The sequence below is a fragment of the Thermobia domestica genome, chromosome 7, assembly GCF_964235325.1.
Source record: "Thermobia domestica chromosome 7, izTheDome1.hap1.1, whole genome shotgun sequence".
Classification (NCBI taxonomy): domain Eukaryota; kingdom Metazoa; phylum Arthropoda; class Insecta; order Zygentoma; family Lepismatidae; genus Thermobia; species Thermobia domestica.
The window spans coordinates 30,814,251-30,833,059 of record NC_137460.1 but is presented as its reverse complement, the minus strand read 5'-3'; the positions used below and the strand labels follow the sequence as shown (position 1 = coordinate 30,833,059).

The 18,809-nt window shown below is 37.0% G+C and overlaps 1 protein-coding gene across 5 annotated transcripts in view; it reads right to left on the bottom strand.

Annotated features, from left to right (window-relative positions):
- The window catches only part of LOC145689972 (uncharacterized), a 61,209-nt gene that overhangs the window by 21,298 nt on the left and 21,102 nt on the right, over positions 1–18,809 (bottom strand). Inside the window, exon 2 of one of the 5 annotated variants that reach the window (XM_081764382.1) lies at positions 6,149–7,839. The exons of 3 other annotated variants lie outside the window; for them this stretch is intronic. The gene's annotated coding sequence lies outside the window, so the exon portion shown is untranslated. Of the gene's footprint in view, positions 1–3,153; positions 3,253–6,148; positions 7,840–18,809 lie in introns of all 5 variants that reach the window. One more of the 5 variants, XM_081764380.1, reaches the window with a different exon arrangement.

The window sequence follows — 18,809 nt, the reverse complement described above, 5'->3', positions numbered from 1 at the left end:
GTAGAACACTACACTTATAGATATACCATACATAGACAGTTAAGTAGTAATAGATGAATGCAATTAACCCCACATAATATCAATTATCTAATATACACTGGTTTCAAACAATTAGACACATAACAAACATTCACAACACCATTATAACCTATCATATGTTAATTCCACTTCACAAGTAGTAGAACGAAAACCGTAGACTGACCGTGGAATGAAAACCGTAGAAAATAGAATGATTTTTTTTAAAAAAATACAATTATGAACACAAGTTAGTGAATGAAACAATGACAGTCAATGAAAAGATGATGATCCGAGGACGGATTTCGAGAAATAACTTGATAATGAGATGAAAACAAATTTTTTTAAAAGAAATGGTTATGATGCGCTAGACACAACATGGTTGCCTGTTTCGTCTCGTCATGTGAAAATGTCTCGTCTTAGAGAGGCGAGAAAAAGCCTGTGTTTCGTCATGTGCTGTGGCGGATCTAGCTCGGGGCGGGGGTCTAGGGCCCCACTTTCAGATTGACGAAAATAATTTAAGCTATTATTTATATAGTTTTGAAAATTTATAGTAAGGTCATGATATATTTTATCATAGTCTAAATTCAGGGAACGCCCCCCCCCCCCCAGCTTTTACCTTCTATACGAAGATCGTTGCTTGGTAAACGTTTAGTTGTTGTAATATACGTTCACATTTGTATTTTATGTTCTCACTTCGGCAATTTCTACTTCCTTTTTCTCCGCTTTCTCTGTATTGATTTAATTCTCATATTCTAGATGCTTAGAGCGCAGGAATGTAATGGCTAATACGCTAGATTGAAAATACAATGGACGTAAGTTCGAATCCACTACAAGTAGAATGATTTTTTAATAATGCATACAGCACGTGAGAGGTGGTAAAAGAGAGCGTATTACCCGTTTTAGATGTTAAGTGAAAACTTGGTAAAAGTTCCACTGACATTTATTAGAGAAGTGATTCAATGAAAATGAGGAGGCAAGTATATCTAATCAGGGGTATGAAGCAGAGGGCGGTGATCGATAAAACGAATTTTTTCCGAATTTCACACATGTGAGTCTCTACAATAGGCAAACTTCTTCAGAAATGTGCCTATTACAGAGACCATCATATTCCACCGATTGCGGTAGTCAAAGTTAGTTTAACAATACCAAATGGTGTAGTGTTTTTTCCTTAGAACGATAAATTAAAAAGTGCATGCTGCAGATGAACGAAGTGTTTCGAATGTCCTAGTAATTTCCTTGCCCTCTCCCAATTGACATGCTTAATCGTCTCTATCATGATACAAGTGTCCACTTTCTTAAGGATTGCTCATTTAGTATGAGAAGTCACTCTTTGATTCTTCACGATTGCTTTGAAAATAAAATAACTTGAAAAGGATTTGAAGCTATATTGATTAGCTGTATTACTCACAAGTCCAGCACTTCACCCCTACATTATCTTCTCATGCAACATCATAAGCTAAATATTGCTAAGTTCAGTCCTGATATTTGGAACGAACCGGTAATATTCCTGTAATGATATTTTCATCAAAGTGCATGCCGAAGTTAATTTATTCGATGATCTGGAGACAATTTAGTGCCAATTAATAAACTAAATAACATACAATGGAGTAAAATTTCAGAAATGATATCGTTTTATACAGTAATTGCGCCACGCAAGTTCAATAGTATAATAATAATAATAATAATAATAATAATAATAATAATAATAATAATAATAATAATAATAATTTTTCATCGGTCCTGCGCGGAAAGTGAGAATTAAATCAATCGCATGTGTAGTCAAGGTACGGAGAAAAGCCTAAACTGAATAAAACATTGAAGCGGGTCACAAGCTGGGAATAAGAATAGTGCATGGTGTAAATAAAGGACGACATCGAAAGAGAAATCCAGAAACAGCAGGTAAACGGAGAAAAAAGAGTAGAAATTGTTGAAGTGCAAACATAAAATACAAATACGAATAGGGATAAGCACGAGTCGAGCCAAAATTCGACTGGACTCGGGTTCAATTCAAGTCGAGTCAAAAGTAATTTTCTTGAGTTGAGTTCCGAGCCAAGTCGCTGTTTTCGAGGTCGAGTTTCGAGTTGAGTCGAGTTTGATAATGGCTCGCTCGCTCGTTCAGCTCGTTTTAGCTCGTTTGGAAATAATGGCCTGATTAAACTGGAAAGCGAAAGCCATGAGAAATGTAAGCAGTAATATGGAATACTTTTAGCGTTGCTCACGACAGGAGTGCATCTCATCTCGTAATTTTAGTGCATCTCGTGGGACAATTTTAGTGCATCTCGTCTCGTCTAGATAACGAGAGGACAAGAGTTGTTTTATTATTATTACGAGACAGCCTCAAATGTCGTAATCACCAATATAAGTATATACTGTAGTTCTTAAAATCAGGGCTGAGACCTGCACGGTCGAATTCTTGAACCCAAGCAGAAGACCAACCCGGGTAGTGATATCAACCGGCTCGGCTCGTATCAACTGAGCGAACAGCTCGAGTCGGCTAGGTTGGGATAAGCCGCCGGCTTGGCCCAATTGAGCCGATGACCTGAGCCGGCTCAGTTGGAACGAGCCATCGACTCAGCTCAATTGAGGCGATGGCTCGAGCTTTCTCGGTAGGGATTGGTCACCTACTCGGCTCATGTGAACCGGTTCGACTCAGCTCAACTAAGCCGATGGCTCAAATCAGCTCGGTTGGGTGAGCTGTTGGCTCGGCTCACTTCTCGGTTCGGTTCGGTAGTGAATGAGCTGTAAGCCGAGCCGTTGGAAAGCCTAAACCCGGTCCCAGCTGTTTTGAACATGTTTGGCTGAAGCCTATAACTTTTAACAATTTTTGGCTCTAGCCCGAATACTTGCCCCTTCGGAACTCAAACCCAGAAAGTGACCGATGTCCTTGCCTCCTGAAAACTTCTCGACGACCGAGAGCGACAGTCAATTAGCTTTTACTATTCATATACAAACTGCATATCTTTTAAAGATTATACACGGTGTTGATAATAATAATAAAGTAATAATAATAATAATAATAATAATAATAATAATAATAATAATAATAATAATAATAATGACATTAAAATTTTAACTTGCCCCAAAATTTGGCAAAACTTACTTAAAAGTAGAGATTACGGGGAAAAGGTTCCGTACCTTCAACACACAACTCTGCAACTACCAAAATTTTTAACTAGAGCGTTCCACTGAAGTTTCATGTAGAAAGTGTTCTACTGTATGTTTTAAGGAAAATACCTGTAATAAAAATAACTGAATATCACGCAACAGTAAGATATATAATAAACAAATTTTTAGGATATGCAGAGGTAAATATAAAAGCTTTGCTACAAAAATACCTACACAGACCATAATCCAATGAGCTCTAAAATACAATGAAACGAAATAGCCTATGAGATTCAGTCTACAGAGCAATTGTTAATTAAAGAATGGACTTACACTATTTCGAGAATCGAGACAAGACGGGAAATGTTTACGATACTTTTCGTCTCGTCTCGATTCTCATCTCCAAAGCGAGACGACAATTTTGAGTTAGCCTGTTCCCGTCTCGAATGTAAAATGTTAACTCTCATGTTATTTTGTTTGTTTTAGAAACGAGACGAGAAATTCCTCTTCTCGTGGGCAACATTAAACCAAACAGAAATATTCTTTCCAAATGTCACGTTTCTGCTTGTAATGGTATGACTTGAGCGATAATTAGTTCCTAGCTTTTAATCTTCTACGAGATAATAATAATTATTATTAATTTATTATTATCCTGAAGATTTGATAGTTCAAGTATTGAAACATCCGAGTATTCTAATATCTGAATATAATAAAACGTATGTTATCGCCGATCAATCGCCATCAAAAATCCTAAAGTAAAAAAAAAAGTGCGACGTGGATTTGCACAAGCACCTTGACCACTGAACCGCGATCGCTACGCGGTAAACGATTCGCCTTAGTCTGGTTACGTTAGGTTCTTTGTCTCCCCTTGCAAATTTATGTGTTATATTTCTTCGATTCAAAATGAATTTCAAATTTCTTTTATGATGTCCGCAAAGTTTATATTAATAACTTGAGTTTTTCTTAAACCGTTGATTCACAAGTTTCTTTTATCTCCACATGAAACTACAGATATGACAGATTGGATTCTCATACTCTTCATTTCTTTCAAAGCAGTCGCCATTACCTGGTCAAAGACTTATTTCAGCCACGATTCATATTAACCAAAATAAATTCATTTTTCGGAAACGGAACTTTCACTTTCCGGATTTCGGAAAATTACGGAATTCAGTTAAACTCCGGAATTCAGAAGAGGATTCCGGAACGGATTCCGCAATTGCAGCTACGTCGGAACGTTCAATTTTTATTCTTTACTAATTGCAAATGGCGTTTACATTCAAAATAAGAGGAATTTTGGTGGCATTTGTTCGGATATTCTTCTTTTTTGAAATGAAGATAAGAATAAAAGCAATATGCAAAGACAAAAAGCATTATCTGTACTAAATATTATCAATAATAATTGCTACGAAAAACTAAATACGACCTTTTTTACGATCTCTCATGAACTGTATGTATTATTAACAAAAGTTTTCGAAAATGTCCTTGCTGGGGATTCAAACTGACGTCTTTTGTATTTGTAAGCCAGTATCTTAACCACTACACCAAGATCATGGCGTGGTGAATGTTTAGTTGTCGGCGTATTTGTTGTATTTGTTTTTTTGTTCCCACTTCGACAATTTTTACTCTTCTTTCTACGTTTAGCTGCTGTTTCCGGCTTTACACTTTGCACTGTTCATACTCACAGCTTGTGCCAATCTGCAATGTCTTATTCAGATTAGACTTTTCTTCTTGCCCCTCAGTAAACCTTTGATTGATTTAATTCTCATACTCTCCACGGATGAAGCGCAGGAATGCCAGACTCGAAAAATAGGTGTACATTTACTTTCCTGACAGATAATACAATTATAACTATTTTAAAGACATTCTTCCTTCAAGCGAAACTCTACTAGATACTTCCCGCGCTAACTGACAATAATAATAATTATTAGAAAATTTAGAAGTCTACCAGCAATAAGTATCACAGCTTATGGAGAATGAATGTGAGTACAGAACTGCTCTTGTATATTCGAACGCCTGAGAGATACGTTTTCATCTCAATAGTTCGTTCATTACGTATGTATTTCATATTACAGGCTACTGCGGTGTTATAAAAATGAAAGGGAATAATGCCAAAGGAATTGCTAGAAAAAATAAAAAGATTCTTTATTTAACGTTCCACCATTATGCTCTTTCAGCCTCACGGAAACGGGCAATTAGCAAATGTGAATGATGATTAAATGAAAAAATTTTCTCCTTGCGGACCTGGCATTGGATCCGGGACAACCTGCATCAATAGATCACGGGCTATCCAACAGATAAGCAAGGACTGCAACTGAAATGAAGATAATATAAAAGCACAGAAAATCATGTGGAAAATGCTATTTATTTCAAATTTGTATCTATTACAGTGGAGCTATAAAGTTTTACACAAGGAGATAAAAACTGAAGAAACGTTAAAATCTGAACAGTTTTCCGTAAGACTTCTATCTGTCAATCCCCGAAAACTATCGCATGATCGAGAACATTTTAAAGGTTGTTGTTAAATATCAACAAATTCTGGGAGACCCTAGTATTAACTTTTTCCGTACACCAGTCCACTCATTCACTTCAGCAACAATTTCATACTACCGCAAAAATCCTTTAACATCCTCCTCAAAACGTGCAAATGTGGCTCAGGGCTAATGATCGAATTCGTGTATTGAACAGGATCTTCACCTCCTGCGATATTTCCTGCAGACGCCATGTCAAAAATTTTCAGGCTTGAACACGACGAGGAAGACCAGAAATCTCAGAAAAAGTGTCTGACACAAGTAACTGCTGACACAAATTATACAAATACTGACGCGTAACCTTCGCAGACTTTTGAGATAAACTCAGGTTCAAAATAAACGGCATTACTGTGATCTAAAATTTCCTCAGTTGGCACACCTAATTCCTCATATAAATAAAACAACATAGACACAAAAACTTTAAAAACTTGGGCAGACAACTACACATCACATAAATACTAAAAATTCTAATAATCTAATATATATATATATATACTTACAGGATAGAAATCTGGGAGCACTCAGGAAAACAAAACTTCAAAAAGTATTGAAAAGAATATTTAGCCACAACCCAAACATCATGCTCGAGAAATAAGGCATACAGGTGAGCTACTTTCCACTTGAGGAGAACCTCTCGGACTCTAGCGATACTTCGCCCCTAAACGAGGAATCCGGATCGGTCAGAAATTCCATCTAACCGCAACGAACTCCATGTGAGGACTCGACCACCAGGCCTCAACGCTTGAGTAGTACTTTTCACTCGAAAAAAGACCACATGCCAAAGGAGCAATCACAATAGGGTGAAACCCTCCTCATACAGCACTACGCCCTTAGCAAGGTTCTGCTCGGGGTAACGTCCATACCTCCGCAATAAACCTTGCATTGACTCGCAAAAGAGATGCCTCGCTGCATAAGTAGTGAATTACTCTTAGACCCAACAAAAAATAGCGAATCGTCCTCCATTCTGGTGAAACCATCTGTCTGTTGCAAGAGATACGCCCAATAACTCGTCTCGATCGGAGTCCGTCTACTACACTCCCGCAAGAGATCCAGCCTAGATTTGTCACGGAAATACCCGCTCAAAAAACAGATATTGGCCAATTCAGAAACAGAAAATCATGAAAGGAGAGAAAAACGCTAGAAAACAACAACTAAAAACTTGCAAAAAGAGAACTAGCAAAGTTAGAAAAGCACATCTCCACCATGAAGAGGGTGAGTGAGAGGAAGGAAAAATTGGCAAAAGCAGCTGTTACACACTAGACGTCAGAAGAAAAATGGGGATTATAGCTCTAGACAGGTATTAAGATCGGACGGCTATCCTCTGAAGAAAAGGCATAATTATCCAGTAAAGAATTAGCAAAAGGATTTCTTATAAAAGAGAGACTGGGTATGGGAAGAAGGTTAGGGAATTGATAGAAAACCCTTACTACATCTGGGCCCAAAAGCTGATACTTCTCGATGATCAAGTCAGATCTCCACAGGCTCGGCTCCTTGATCTCTGAATGGCTCCGGTGGTCCGTTGGTCTCGGATCGTTGGTGAAATTCCCTCTGGTGAATCAGGCTCTCATCCACTGACAGATGCAACAACCATCAGCCAGTTCGGAGTCCAACTCCAACAGCCACTCCGCTCCGATAGCAACCTCCACCGCAACCTCCAAATCTTAAGATCAACTCCCCAAAGCGGAAGTCTCCGGTCCTATTTACGCTTGAGCCCAAGGCTTGGCGACTATTACAGGTGAGCCTAGAAGCGAGTCCCAGACGTCACGGGAGTTGCGGTAGTGGGAGGGGTCAGGAAAGAGTCTCTCACACATTTATTACAAAACGCAAGACAATTACATAAAAACATATTACATTTACAAAATGCTGATTCAGCAAAACACTGAACAATCAGTTACTACTTTTTCAGAGAATCAGTCCACATGTTGCTCGTTTCTTAAAACGTATTATAAACAAATAATCATAATATAGCAGAGTTTTATGTCCTTTTTCAGAATACACTAAATTCCACAGAACAAACAGTACGCACACATATAGGCAACCCACACAATTGTTCGCTGACAAATTTGATATTTACAAAATCAATCATTCAATAACAGATCAATCATTATCAGTCTTTAATGTGGGGGACAGCACAAACACAGAGCTTCCTTCACAATATCAACAAGTTCTGGGTGACGAAGATTGGAAACGCCTGGAATTTAATGTTTGATAAATGAATTTTCAGGGAAAGGAATTTCTGTTTGAAATTGAAGTTGATCGAACTAATCATAAACATATTTTCCTTTGCACATTTGTTTAATAGAAAATCGTTTTGTTTGCAGGGGTGCCCACAAGGGGGGGCTATGACGCAAACTGCGTCATTGAAATATTGGGGGGGGGTAAAAATCTATATAAATATGTTTGAGAGGGTGTAAATATTAATCGAAAAGATTTTTTTTATGGAGGAACACCTACGGATAGGCAATTGAGGGGGGTGCGTCATGGACATGAGGGGGGGCACCACTGTTGTTTGTATACATAACCAGAATATATGAGGTGAAATTATACTTCTGATGAATTTAACAATTCTTCCTTGCTGATCTCTTTTATGACATTTTCACTATATAAGAACAAAATATGACATAATAATAAATTTCGAAATGCTTTGTACGTCCCGTTATGAGGCAGTTGTTTTCGTTTGTGGCTGCGAAATAATTTTAAAACTATCCTTTACATCACTTAATAAACAGTTTATCAACGTACATCTAACATATCCTTCTGTCACATATTGAATAGTACCTACTTATTCATTCTCAGAATAATTAAAATTAAATATATTTCGTACAACATTTACAATTATACGAGATCTCTCTTTATTAATCAATTTAATGCAAATAGCAGATTTTTCTATTAGGTTTAGCTGATTTATTGCATTACTATTCTGTTGGTGATTTTGTGTTAGTATATGCCCGTTTTCTTTAGTGATTTACTGTATTGCAGATTGTCTTTCTTAGTGTTGTTTTCCTACTTTAAATCGCCGAAATACCATCTCAATTTTCATGTAAATTTAATATTTGAAATGAAATGAAGTCTTTAAGTTTTACGTTCACGGATATGCCGGTTAGGCTAAAGGAGACGGTGATTATGAATGAAATGGTGGAATGGGGATGTGGGAGGAAACGGGAAAATCCCGGGGAAATTCATGCACACGGTGTTTCTCCACCACAAGGTTCACTTGGCGGGGGCTGGGATCGAACCCGGGACCCCAAGCACCAGAGGTTAAAGCTCTACCACTGAGCCACAGCGACCCCTAATTTAATATTTGAGTTCATACACTTAGTTACAGGCATAGCCACTGACTCATTACAGAAGGACATGTGTTTCATTACTCGCTAACGAATTAGGCCTATTCATTCAATTATCCAAGTGTAGTGCTGTAGAAGTCTCTTTCATATATGTATTTTTTTTAGATGACTTAAGTAGAATGAATCCTACTACAGCCATAATCTACAGCTTCACTCTAGTACACTAAAGCTACAGGAACAAACTCAAAAAGTGCTAGTGCAAATGTATAGTATAAAATCATATTGTATGCCGGAAAATTATAACAAAAATGCTACAACATGAAAACAGCTACAACACTTAAAATTTTACACACTAGTTTAAAAAGATACCAATTTCTATGAAAGAAGCTGCATGAGAAATGATTCGGTCAGAGATGATTAGGATCTTAAAATTTAGATTCGGTTAACACAAGGGAAAAGAAAGATCTTAGCTTAGTTAAGCAATGTAATGGCCGATTATAAGAAGTAGAATTCCTAGTATCGTGAGCACAATGTGCATCAAATACACATAATATTACACTTTGTATTCCAACAACAGATGGTAATCCAAAGATGCGTATTTTTGAAAGCTTCTGTCATGTTTCAATGTTCAGCTATGATTCTAACTCATGTTATCGTCATTTTTTCTAATTTACGTGATTTCTCATTTTTGGAATGTTTGGGTCTTAGTTCCATTTTCTTTTTATTCTTTTGTTTTGGAAACATGTTTAAGACTTTGCACTGTGCTAACAAAACTTCTCATAAGTTGGAATTTAAAAGATGATCAGAAAACGTAAGATGATCTGAACTATATATATTAGTCTTTGTTTATATATTATAAGCACATCGGCTCCATGAAAGGTATGTGGGAAACCTGAAGTGGTATCTTCATTATATATTTACTAAATTAATTGTGTGTAATATATTTCAACCATTCCTGATGTTTGAATTGTTATTTTTTTTTACCGTCTGTATCTTGTCGGAAACAGGCAGTGTGTCTAGGAATTCCATCTTCCTGAAAGTGTCCCTGTTGAATTTTAAACATTAATTACACGATTTATGTGCAGATATTGTTTCTTTACTTTACAGTAATGTTCAGCACACAGAAACACAGCATGTTACATAGCAGGTCCAGATGAGAAGAAAGAGTTCATTTAACGCTGACTAATATGCTGTATTATCTTAATCGTTACATTGTTTAAATCTGCATTTGCTTATTTACTTTTACAATGAAAAGTCATATTTCAACTGACAAAGCTATCGTAACTTTCTGGCTTTGAGGAGACTAAGTCCATCACTTGGTATATTTGTTGCTTTCTTTGAAGTTAACAGTTACGAGCTTAATTCTCATATTCTCAGTTCTTAGGTCATTCTTCCGTATATCTATCTACAGTTTTAGGCCATGATAATTCGCCTCTAGTGATGTGTCTCTTTGATGGTTGCACGATACAGTATCAATGAAAAGTTATAATGATGGACTATCACCCGCTAAAAAATCGACAAAATAGAAATGTTCTCGATCTTGTTTGCACATCGCAATATTACGAATATCTTGTAAGCTCTAACGAACTAAAACCCTGTTCTAGTTTTTACCTTGTTTAGTGTTGTGTAATCTTGTTGCTTTTCTTCAAATTGTACATTTATAATTTGTTTCAATCAGAAAAGGAAGTAGGTTTGCACCATCTTATAATTGTAGGACAGTGACGTAAGTAGTGGAGGAGAAGAAACAGAGTAACAGAGAAAATTTTTGAGTCTTATTACGTCAATCGATTTTGTTTTATAAATATCTTCGCAGTCTTTCCGAATAATAACACTAGTCGACAGAAAATTATTTTTCTCTCCCACACGCAGAAGCTGATGGTGTCTCAACTCCTTCCACTTCGCACTGAAAGAACCAAGAAGACATCTTGTCTCCTCTTGCTTATTTCCACATTGAAGCCTTGCCGATGTCAATCATTATCAGCCTCACTGTTGTAATGGTAGAGTTGCTGCCAACTACAATAATCTCTCTCTTCGTTTGACTCCTACTCCTAACGACCTGTCTTATATGGGAAGCACTCTGATACCGAAGCTTCTCCGGTATAGCTCTTGGAGTCATTAGAGCACGCAAGCCCCACACCGCCAGCTCCGAACGCGGCAAGGTGGCAATATTCTAGAGGGAGGCTAAATTAGTTGCAGCTTTATACCTAAGGCAAGCAAGGACATGAGTAACCACGATGTCGAAAAGCAAATTCAAAATCTATGTGGACCAGTTATTGCAAGCAGAGTTAAAAATTTAGTTCATTGAAATCATCATGCCAACGGAAGTGAAAGTACATGTTATTTTTTATTATTTAACACTTCCATACATTTGTAGTTAACACGCATGTCTTAATACACGTTCTCTTTACAACTCTAGCGGCGAACAAAAGTGCTCAGCTCACTTCCGTGCAACCAACAAGATAGGATTTCTCAATTACGAGAGCAAGAAACTTTCAAATATCCTTATATTATGAGAAAAACGTACTTTACCATCAAATTACTATTACAGTGGTCAACAAGGTTTTAGCACAGAAATGAAAATACCTGATTCCAACAGAACTTTTTACGTAGAATTCGAATCTGCAATCAGTTTTCCTCCATCACCCTGTTTTCCCCTGACAGAGGGATTTTCGGCAATTTTTTTTCGTTTTTTTTACCATTTTCATACCTGTAGATCGGGGACCCTTAGGTATATAAACACACGAATTATATCGTATGTTAGCTTGACTTATACTTAGTAAGCCCTCTAAGTCTCATAAGAATTGGATTTATCTTTCTAGAGAAATAAACATATTTATATAAAAATATGCTATGGGTACCGTTCATTTTACCATATTTATTAGTGCAGATAAAATCATATATAACTTCCACTAGAATTACAATATAAGCACGGTCTATACCTCATTGGATTTGAAATAAAAAAAAAAATTTCAATGATGTATACACCGTGTCACCATTTGTTTGTATGAGGGAATTTCTAGAGGGATTTTGTGAGAAAATCCCTCCAAGAAGTAGTTTATAGGATTTTTCTCTTAACTTGCTATTTGTATATAGTGATACAAAAACAGAAACTGCACTAAAACTTAATTCTATGTCTACTTAATCAATAATACAAAAGAATGAGTGGCATCCTCTTATTAAATGAACACTTACTTACCTTAACTAAAATGTTTTAGTTGTCGACTTTATTCTGTGTTTAGCTTCTGGAACATCTCTTTTGAGTGTCCAAGAGTAATCAGCTAGCATTTGTGAACTCCACTGTCCTTGTCATCTCTTCTCCATGGAGGAAATATCCTGATGAAAACGTTCCCCATACTCATCAGTAACAGCACCAAGGTTTCCAGAAAAGAAATCTAGATGTGAGTCTAGAAAGTGAACTTTAAGGGACATGTTGCAACCCATTTCTTTGAATGATTGCAGGAAATCACTCGCAATTTCACGGTAATTTGGGGCTTTCTGGTTTTCTAAAAAAGAATCTCTGTTACACATTTAAATGAACACCAAGCTGCTTTCTCAACCAGAGTTAAGATATCCTCAAAATTTTGGTCACGAATCAAACATCATTTTGGGGACCTACAAAAATCTTCTTGACTTTAATGTCACTAACCCGAGGAAATTTTACCTTGAGGTAACAAAATCCTGCATTACTTTTGTAAATTGCCTCAACGAAGTTTTTGAAGAGCCTCAACTTTATGTCAAAAGGAATTAGAATTATCAGGGCTCATTAGTGAGGAATAAACAACATTCTTCTGTCCAGGAGTTAATACATGCTTTGGTCATTCCTTCTTCATGTAATGGTCCGCTTTGTTCCCGCTGTCTCATTCGCAGAGGAAACAACAATATTTAGTATAACCAAGCTGCAAACCCATTAACAAAGAAATAACTTTTAAATTGCAGCAAACGGCCCACTTGTAATTCTCATACTGAATTCTTTCTAACACTATTTTGATGTTTTCATATGTTTCCTTCATATTAGTTGCATAAGCCAAAGGCACTGGAGGAAATTTGTTGCTATTGTGCAAAAGGACAGGCTTCAAACTAGTTTTGGAAGAGTCAATAAACAATCTCCACTCTGTACTTATATGTGCATGTCCGAGTGTATCCATCACAGCACAGACATTATTACAATACACCAAATTATTTTCTTGAGAATTGTACTTTTGAAACTCTGTATGACAGTTTCGAAAAATACACACTTTAGTGTCATGATAAAGCAAATTCCAGCCTTTAAGTCTAGAAGGAAGAAGTTCTGCCTGTATCTTGGAGAGTTTTAAATCCCGTACGAGGTCATTTAGTTCATCCTGAGTTATCAGATGGGTATCCAATGTAGATGTGCTTCCTACATAAGTAAGATCAACTTCTTCATTTGGAACTTCAGTAGTTGCCTCAAGTACGTAATCCTCATTTACCGTAAGATGGTTATGGTATATGTGATTCTGCACTGTGTGGAACTGGCCTCATTGCTGACGGCAAATTAGGGTACTGTACTGTATTCTCAGATTTATTGGTTAATCCTTTTATGTGTGTCATACAAAAGTAGCAGTCTTTTGGTTCCCTCCAGATCATCGGTACTGCGAAGTTCATGCTTCGTCCACCATTTGCCCACCCAGTCAGACGTTTCACGCAAGTACAACAAATGTAGTGAGGAACCCAGTTCTTATCTTGGTCTCCTACACAGCAACCAAAATATAACTGATAACACTTCCTCACAAGTGGAGTAAAACATCGAAGTTGCGATTTAAATGTCAGCTCCCCACATACATAACAGAAATTGTCCGGGTGATTTACACACTTCCTCGGCATCTTGTATCCTGTAAGGTATCACACACACATACACACGAATCTACACTCCATCAATCATGAAGCAGCACAAACGTAATCTGACTCAGTGCATCACCACACAACACAATCTATTCGAACTCCACAATGCATAAGCACTTCAACTTACACGCGGCCACATCTAAAACACGTCCAGCTTGGACCGTCACTCAACGCTACTCACAATCATCAGGCTACGTAAGTCATCATTTTTTATGCATTGTTGCCAGATCAAAATATTAAAAAGTTACTTATTTTGCACAGAAAGCATGCGTGTATTTGTGCATCCATCTATGTGCCGACAATAATACGTCAACGTTAGATTTTTGTGTTTGGTAAAAGTCTTGCATAGTATATTCTTTATTACCTATAAATAGACAAAATAGTTTATATAATTAGACAGAACAATGTGATACACATGAAATTAACATTATTTATTCAAATTAAGTAGACAGAAAACTATGGTTTAGTGCAGTTCCTGTTTCTGTATCACTATATACAAATAGCAAGTTGAGACAAAAAAAATCTTATAAACTACATTTTGGAGGGAATTTCCCACAAAATCCATCTAGAAATTTTCTCATACAAAAATGACGACATGGTGTACACATAATTGAAAATAGGTTTTATTGGAAGTCCAATGAGGTATAAACCGTGCTTATATTGTAATTTTGGTGGAAGTTATATATGATTTTATCTGCACTAATGAATATGGTAAAATGAAGACTACACATAGCATATTTTATATAAATATGATCATTTCTCTAAAATGAATAAAGCGATTCTTATGAAACTTAAAGGGCTTACTAAGTATAAATCTAGCTAACATACAATAAAATTTGTGTGTTCATATATCTAAAGGTATCCGAACTACAGGTACAAAAATAGTTAAAAAAAAGAAAATTTTAGGGGAAATTTCCTGAAAATCCCTCTGTCACGGGGAAACTGAGAGCGATGGAGAAAAACTGATTGCTGATTCGAATTCTACGTGAAAAGTTCTATTATAATCATGTATTTTCATTTCAGTGCTAAAATCTTGTTGATTAGTGTAATAGTAATTTGATGGTAAAGTAAGTTTTTCTCATAATATAAGGATATTTGATAGCTTCTTGTTCTCGTAATTGAGAAATCCTATCTTGTTGGTTGCACAGAAGTGAGCTGAGTACTTTTGTTCGCGGGTAGAGTTGTACAGAGAACGTGCATTAAGACATGCGCATTAACAACAAATGTATAGAAGTGTTAAATAATAAAAAATAACATGTACTTTCACTTCCGTTGGCATGATAATTTGAATGAGCTAAATTTTTAACTCTGTTTGCAATAACTGGTCCACATAGATTTTGAATTTGCTTTTCGACATCGTGGTCACTCATGTCCTTGCTCGTCTTAGGTATAAAGCTGCAACTAGTTTAGCCTCCCTCTAGAATATCGCCACCTTGCCGCGTTTGGAGTGGGCGGTGCGGGGCTTGCGTGCTCTAATGACTCCAAAAGCTATACCGGAGAAGCTTCGGTATCAGAGTGCTTCCCATATAAGACAGGTCGTTAGGAGTAGGAGTCAAACGAAGAGAGAGATTATTGTAGTTGGCAGCAACTCTACCATTACTACAGTGAGGCTGATAATGATTGACATCGGCAAGGCTTCAATGTGGAAATAAGCAAGAGGAGACAAGATGTCTTCTTGGCTCTTTCAGTGCGAAGTGGAAGGAGTTGAGATGCCATCAGCTTACATAGTCCCTAGGAAACAACACTGAAAGGAGAAAGACAACGTAATATTAGGGAATACGACATTACTGTCTCAAACTGAGTCATTTCAAGCAGTGGAGAGAAACAAAACAAGGCCTCCTCGCTCGTCATCAAACGAAACCCCTGAAGGATAGAAACCTGGAATATACGATCGCTATTACAATATAGAAAACTTGGAAACATGAAAAAAGAAATGGAACGCATGAAGACAGATATCTTGGGAAGTCAAGTGGCCTGATGGGGGAGATACATGGAGCGGGGAGTTCAAAATGATATATTCAGGAGCAGCAAACGGCGAAGCAGAAGTCGGTTTTGTATTGAATAAGAAGAAAGGACAGAAAGGTATAGGCAGCTGAACACACAAAGGATTGTAATATTGAAGATAGCGAAAGAACCGAGGAATTTGACGATAATCCAAGTATATGCGCCTACATCAAGCTACACACATGTGGAGGTACAAGGAACCTATGACCAAGTAGAGGAAGTATTGATGAAAGGTGAAGAGCAGAACAATTTAATAATCATGGGTGACTGGCACGCAATAGGCGGCGAAGAAAAAGACTAAATTGTAACTGGAAATTTTGGCCTAAGAGAAAGGAATGCGAGAGGTGCACTACTAGAACAGTTCTGCAAAACCATAATTTGACTGTAACAAATGATCTCTTTGAAGAAACACTAAGAAGATAATCAGTAGTCAAATCATGGACAAAATCAGTAGTCAAATAGACTATATACTGGTCCCAGAAGCATTTAGAAATCAAGTGAAGAAGAGTAAAAGTTACCCAGAAGCAGACGTTAATTCACACCATAATTTAGTTTTGATAAAGAGCGAACTCCGGCTAAAGAAGAAAACAACGGCAGCAACAATCAAAAGATAGAGCACAATCCAGCTAAGAGAAAATGGAAACACGAAAAGGGAATTTGCAACTCTGACAGAGAGACGTCAAACATACGTCTAGCGGTTTACAACATGAACTCGAAATGGAAAGCCATGAAAGCAGAGATTATAAAGCAGCCGAGGAGCACACAGGAAGAGAATCGATAAAACCTGGACAACAGCAGAAAATTTAAAAAAATGAAATGAAATCATTAGTTTTATGTCACACTATTATGCCGGTTAGGTTAAAAGAGACGATGATGAGAAATGAAGGAATGAAGAAAGTGAAAGGAAACGGGAGAATCCCGAGAAAACCCACGAGCACGGTGTTTGTTCACCACAATCCACACGGCACGAGCTGGGATCGAACCAGGGACCCCAAGCACCGGACGTTAACGATCTACCACTGAGCCACCGCTAGAGATATTGAAACTGATGGCAAAAATAAGACAGTTGAAGCTAAACAAAACAAAGATGAATTAAGAAGGCGCAGAAATCATATCAACGGACAAATAAAGAAAGCCAGACAAAACTGGATACACAACTTGTGCAAAGAAATTGAGGAAAATATCGTCAAGAGTAATCAGAAAGAGCATATAGAAAAGCTAGAAAATAATTCGGTGAGAAAAACAAACACACATACATTATCATAGACAAAGACGGGACAACGCTAATAGAAGAGCAGATAAAAAGAAGAGGGATGGAAAACACTGAAGAACTCTACAAAGGAGACTGAGTGAACGAAGAAGAGATAAGGAAGGAAGAAGACGTCGATGAAAATTAATAAGGACTATCAATTTTACAGTGCAAATTTGACAATGCTTTGCAGAAAATGCAACTTGGTAAAGCCCCCAAGAATACTTCAAATACCATCGGAAGTGATTTAGAATTTCAGAATAGAAACAAAGAAGAAATCACATAATCTCATTAGTAAAATATACATCTCGGGAAAACTACCCAGAGAATTCAAGGAAAGCATATTGATCCGTATCCAGAAGAGAAAAGGCGAACGAAAATGCGAGAAACATAGAATGTTAACTTTACTTTCCCATGCATCGTAAATACTGTGCAAAATTATCACACAACAAGTGCAAGGGAAAATTGAAGAATAGCTATCGCAGGACCAGTTTGGATTAAGAAGAATAAGGTGAACAAGGGAAGCAATATTTAGTCTACGATTGATCATGGAACAGCACAATAGAATAAACATTGTCAATTGTGATAGCATTTTTAGATATAGATAAAGCTTTTGGCAACGCAGAATGTAACATCATGCTCAGAGCGTTGAAAGGTAAGAAGGTAGCTTACAGAGGCAGAAAAAATATATACAAACTTTACAGGAACCAGACAGCTGTTATAGGAAGAGATCAGATAAAAGCAAGAATATGTAAAGGAGTAAGACAAGGATGTGCAGTTTCACCTCCTTTGTTTAACGTCTTTATAGAAGATGTTATGGGAGATTTTAAAAAAAAATGAAAAGGCGTAAACGTAAATGAACAGGTGTTGAGCACAATAAGGTTTGCTGATGACATAGCACTGATAGCGGAGAACGAAGAGGACCTAAAGGAAGCACTTTCAAACTTCAACGACCAAGTAGGAATAACATGCAAAATGAACATAAATTTGAAGAAAACCCAAATGCAAAACAGAAAGGTGAAAACGTATGGCTGGACGGAGAGAAAATCGAATATAGTAAAACGTTCCCCTAATTAGAAAGTCTAATATCCTCGTGCGGAGGAGAGAAAAATGGGAGTTCCAGAATAGCTCAGGGTAAACAAGAAATCAATACGAAAAGAGGACTGCCAACATGAAGAAATCTGTCGTTGGAAGTTCGAAAACTACTTATTAAGACCCTGGTATGGAGCGTGGCGCTTTACGGATTAGAGACGAGGACACTGAGAAAAGCTGAAATATCCAACCTGGAAGCATTTGGAATGTGGTGGTGGCGTAGAATGCTGGAGATATCATGGAGCAAGAGGAAAAGAAACGAAGACGTACTAAAGGAGGCTAATGAAAAATGATACATAATGAAAATAATAGGAAGAAAAAGAAACAGCTTGTTTCGCCATATTATTCAGGACCCCCTTAATCCATATAAGCCCTTATTTTTTTGTTTTGTATTTTGATTTATTTTGGAAAATAGATCATTTTTTACCTATTCTTGGTAAATTTAGTGTCATTTCGTTTTGCTGATCTCCCATTGGCGAATTATGATACCGGGTCGAAAACGACCCGGGGGCAAATATATAAGCTTTAGCAATAACAAAATACTAAGTGGGTCGTTTTTAACCCGGGAGGCGTAAATGGGTTAAATCATTGTGTTCATAGAAAGAAAGGCAGAAGGAAAACCAAGAAGAGGAAGATTAAGGATAGAATATGTATTTGTAGAAGATGTATTTA